The sequence below is a fragment of the Cynocephalus volans genome, chromosome 3 (assembly GCF_027409185.1).
Source record: "Cynocephalus volans isolate mCynVol1 chromosome 3, mCynVol1.pri, whole genome shotgun sequence".
NCBI lineage: Eukaryota > Metazoa > Chordata > Mammalia > Dermoptera > Cynocephalidae > Cynocephalus > Cynocephalus volans.
Window position 1 is genome coordinate 185561635 of NC_084462.1, and position 5844 is coordinate 185567478.

Genomic DNA, 5844 nt, shown 5'->3' on the forward strand with positions numbered 1-5844 from the left:
AAAGAACCTGAATACTGAACACTGCATGTGATTAATTCCACTTATAAAAGTTATCTTGGATAGGCATACATGGAGACAGAAATTAAGTTAGTGGTCACCTGGACCGGCATAAGCAGGGGGAAGGGAGGACTGGAAAGTGACCCTGAAGAGACTTGTTCATTTTGGGATATTCAAAGAATCTAAAATTAAATTCTGTTGGTGGTTGCACAAATACTGTTAATTATTTTGTGAGTAACATATACTGAAGTCTTCTAAACTGTACACTTTTATAGGTAGATATTATCATAAGTAAAATATATTTCAATAAGTTGTAAAAAATCTATCCACAATTTTCATATATTAATACAGTTATACAATTGTATATAGTTTATAACCCCCATGAAACACAGTTTTGTGAAATAAACAGCAAACATATTGGGATGTCAGTAATTTAAATATATGAGGGCATGAGAAACTGCGTGGTATTTTGATATAGTCCCATTCATTTATTTTCTCATTTGTTGTTTGTTATTTCAGGCTCATGTCCATAGAGTCTGTGCACACACCTAGTTCCTGAATTGTTTCACGTATATTTTGCCTTAGTAATTTTTCAGTTTCAGGTCTTATACTTGTCTTTAATTTACTTTGAGTTGACTTTAGTATATGGTGTGAGGTACATACCTAGTTTCATTGTTCTGCATATGGACATCCAGTTTTCCCTACATCACTTGTTGAAGAGGAAGTCTTGTCCCCAGTGTAGATTTTTGTTGCCTTTGTCCAATCTCAAATGGCTGTCAGACTGAGGGGTGATTTCTGTATTCTCAATTCTGTTCCACTGGCCTGAGTGTCTATAGTCAGTAACAATAGTTTCTATAGTCAGTAATAATATATTTCAAAATAGCAAGGAGAGTAAATTTCAAATGTCTTCCCACATAAATAATAAGTTGATGTGATGGATATATTGACCAGCTTGACCTTGTAAATCTACACAACTATTCCAGTTCTTGAGAAAGGCAAATTGCAACTGAAGCCAAAATGTCTCATTAGTTTAGTTCTACTATGTTTCCATTTGTATTGTCAGGGCAGTGGTGGTGGTGGCAGCACCTTGTGGAGTGTCCTGGGGGCAATGACAGCAACAGCTTGCAGCAACACCCTCCAGCTGCATTAGAGGCTGCCCCATGGCCCCCTGGGCTTCCAAGGGTTGTGGGGGCACCATGGGTCACAGCCACTCATCTTTTCTACTTAAGTCCATAACCCAGGACACCCGGGCACACACGCACATTTACATCAAATGCTCGGCAAGACCGAGCTGACAGACCCCCTCGTTCTTACACAGGGCCATATATAGAGGACAGATGTATGGTATGATAAGACTAAATATGAGCAAAAAATTCAAAGTTCTGTTTATGAAAATATCTGTTAGATCTGGGCTTTTAAGTTATTCAAAAATTTTTAAATAAAAAAATTGTTTTATACAAATAGTTAGATCATATTATAAAAAAGATGTGCTTTTTAAATAATTGTTGCTTTTAGGTGATTAAGATAAAAATTTAAAATCAAAATAGGTGATGGATATATAAAAATCATATGTTGTAAGGGTTGAATGTTCTACGTAAAAACTGCCGTTGCTGCCAACCGTGAGGCCTCCGGCCACTGCACTGACCTCGGTTAGAAGCTCTTGTTGCTGGTTTAGTTTGTTTCCCTTTAAAGAATGACAGGGACTTTATCGGGAGATTGTGACCTGTGACTGATTGAGAACAATCGGTTGAGATGATTCATTACCTTTTTCAATTTGAAGAATAATATGTACTTTCCCAAAGATTATGATTTATAAATAATGACATGTAGTTCCTTAAAATCTTATGATTTGCTATGATCGAAAGAAAATGATTTCAGTATTGTTCTGATCAGTTTTATGTTCACAGTTTAATATTAACCTAATGAAAAATGTTTGCTTTGTGTAATCGGAGGACTGATATAATATAAATAAAGGACAGCGGCTTTCGTGTGTCGTCGCTAATGCACTAGACATCACTGTCCATCGTCTTTTTCTTCTTTGTTTTTCTTTCACCGACTCCACACGTCCTTCTCAGGCTCCAAGAACCAGCTGGAGCTGGACTCCGGCAGGCCCTGACCATTTTCCTATATTTTCCCAACAGATCCAATTATTCCACATCATGTATTGATCAAAACATCATTGTGTTCCCCATAAATGAACACAATTATGATTTGTCACATAAGATGATATTCATAAAAAGTGAAGGAGATACAGCCTCTCTCAGACCACACAGTGGTAAAGGATCAAGGCGTCCCTCAGAAATCCCGAATGAGCTGAGGACAGCGGCCAGCACAGCTTCTATTCAACATCTTCAATGTGACAAGTGGAAGAAAACAAGCAGCAACCAGAAGGAAACACCAACACAGCCCTTTCCTCCAGGTGTGACACGAGGAGTTCTGCGTTCAGGTCTCACACGTAAGAAGCTTGGGTGTCATCACTCTCATCCAGACAACAAGAAAAACATGGAACAAAATGGAAATTGGTGACAATTCTTATATCTGTAAAAGAAGTGAAGCCACAGCGTGAACTGCTGTCCCCAAAACTGAGGATGCAGCCAGGAAGACACAGAGGGTCATAACCTGTCCGATTAGAAACTCATGAGCAGAAACCTCCGTGGGACCCAGGACTGGGGGAGAAAAACCAGAGCTGCAGCTGAAGAATTGCTGAAGACTCAGAGCTGGGAAGTCTGAGAGTTGGGTGCAGCCCAGTGCAATGGTCTCAGGGATCCCCAAACTTTAAACTCTACCTCAGGGGCCCAACCGTGTTCTCCAAGAAAATATCAGAGAAGAATCCTGATGTTCACAGCAGAGAAAGGGAGGAAGGAGCTATTCTGAAATACCTCAGAGCATGACCTTCTCTATAAGACGCCTTGACCTTAGGAGAAGCGAGTTTAGCTGATCCTAATGGACTGCAGATTCATCAGAGCATCATTGACCTGAGAGAAGAAAAAAAATGAATCCCCTCCCCCTCCCACAAGAGACTTGCAGTGTCCCCTAAAGGAGGGTAAAGGGAGAAGCACTTGGGAAGGTCCCACCCAGGACACAGCTCACTACAGGACAGAACTCATCCTAGGACTGTGCACTGCTTCCCTACCCCACACCTTACCCACATCCACAGGGCTTCTGTATCATGACAGAGAAAAACTAAAGCACCACATGCACCTTAGACACTATTTAAGAAGTGTCCATGAAAATGTGGTCCACAGAGGAGACAAAAACAAGGAAGTCAGGGGACATTTTATAGAGTCTGTTGCTCATCTTGTCATCTTATCATGTCTTGTCTTTGAGAGACCCAGCCAAAAATTCAGCCCAGCAGGGCTCTGCTGGGTTTATATCTGTGCGCTTGTCACCCTGCATCCTCCACATGGAAACATAAGAGCTGTGTGTGGCCCTCAGGCATCTGCTTCTCCATCAAGTACACTGAGGAATGGACAGCGAGTGGGACAAATTCTCAACATCAATGTCCACAGTGTGGATGAGGACCCAGAGGCTAAACTGCCTCACTGAGGATAGAGACGCCATGGGCAGGGGTCCTGTAGGATGATAATAACCACGTGGGTGTAGCTGCACTTTGTATACGGAAAAATGCTGATTTAGGGACAGGGTGCTCCAGGACTGATCAAAAGTTTCACGAAAATAATACTAGATCATAATGATTTGTGTGTCAGGAAAAAAAACAGGTCATGAAAAAACCTGAAAAAGAAAAGTCCCCAGTGTAAAGAACCTTCTTATCTGCACATGAGGAAAGTTAGTTCCCTCTGTGTTGCCTGCAGTGAGAATGTGAGAAATTAGAGTCACAAAGAACAAAGCAGGACATGACCCTGAGGGACATCTGAGAGTCAGCAGAGCAGAGGAAACCTCAGATCCCAAGAGGAACCCCCCATGCCCTCTCTGCACCTGCTCCATGGGGCACAGGAGCTGGGTGGGCCTTGAGCGCCCCCTGCAGCCCAGACCCCTCCTGTGTCCTGCAGGGAGGTTTGTGTCTGGGCTCACGCTGACTTCCTGTCACTGTGTCTCTCGCACAGTAATACACGCCAGTGTCCTCGTCGGTCACAGAGCTCAGCTGCAGGGAGAACTGGTTAGTGGACGTGTCTCTGGTGATGGAGATGCGGCTCCTGAGGGATGAGCTATAAGCTGTACCACCACTATAACTGATGCGTCCCATCCACTCAAGCCCCTTCTCTGAGAGCTGGTGGATCCAGCTCCAACCATAATCACTGGTTGTGATGGAGTCACCAGAGACAGTGCAGGTGAGGGAGAGGGTCTGCGAGGGCTTCACCAGTCCTGAGCCCGACTCCTGCAGCTGCACCTCAGACAGGACACCTGGAGACAAGGAGAATCAGAAGCTCTCAGTCACTTTCAGTCACCAACTTCCCAGAACCCATGCGTGACATCTGCGACACTCACCTTGTGGAGCTGTCACCAGGCAAAGGAGAAGACCCCACAGTCTCATCTTCTATTAGATCTCAACTCTGCCTTCCGCACAGACCTGAGCCCTGTTTGAGGAGAGACCTGTGAGCTTCCACCACCCATGAGTCTACATTTACGCTGGAGCATGAAGGAATATTTGCATGTGGGAGAGCTCAGTCCTTATAAGTGCTGAGGAACTGAGGTGGGAACCATTGTATTTTTTGAAATGCCCGTACGTTTCTTTTTTCTTGAAATTATCTGACATGTATTTATAATATGGGAGGGAACTTGGTGAGCTTCAAACATGCCAAAATGTGGCCCCAGCTTTCTGAGCCCAGATCTACCTCCTTCAACCCGTGTGTTCTGTGCTGACTGGGACCCAGCCCAACTCTCCCACATAAACTCAGGCTCTGGGTCTTGCTTCTGCAGTTCTGATCCCGGCACGACCCCTGGTTCTTTCCCTGGACCCTCTCCTGTGATGTGGTTCTCATCACACCTCAGAGCTTGTTGTTATATTGTTATTGTTCCATGAGTTCCAGGCCTGCCTTGTGTTTTCCATCCTGCCATACAAGACACAGCACATCAGGACCCTCAGAGACTCTGCAGAAAACGGTGCCCTGAGCGTTACTGAGGACACTGATTCTCAATATCTAGGAAAGATAAAAATCCTAAGTGCCTCCATTCCATGGTCATTCCTGTCCATCTAAAGTGTACAAAGTTTCATCTTCAATTAACTTCTCACCCACATTTTATAGACTTTATTCCTTCATTTAATTTACCAATCTTATCAGATATCAAAAAATAAAATCGATTACAATGGTTAACATGAAAGCAGTAATAACATCCCTATTACTAAACTTTTAAAAGCACACTTTCCCTTGATGTGCACCTGTCTGTGGGCATGAGAGCCAGTCCATGTCTGGGGGCATCACTCTCTGGATGACTGCACACCAGTCTTCCCTGCCTCTACTGTACCACCAGACAACTACTGATATTTCTTTTTTTACTTTACATTATGTTTTATTTTCTGGAAATTTTAAAAGTGGAATAACGTGTTGTGTCCTTTTATCTGCTTTGGTTATTCTACTTGGGATACATACCTGTAAATTTAACCATCTTGTGTGTATCAAGTATTTATTGGTTGTAATGATGGGCAGTATTCCATTTCATGAATTTAAAACAGTTTATCTATTAAGCTGTGGATTAATAGTTGGATATTTTCTAGTTTCTTGGTCCCACAAATACAGCTGCTGCTCAGCATGGAGAGGTGGGCAGCCGAGTACCTGTGTGTGTTTCTTATCATAACAACAACATCAAACACAATCTGGAGAAGGTGAGATTTAGGAAACCTTATTCAGTTTTTCCAATAACTGAGTTTATAATACAAGCAAGGCCCCT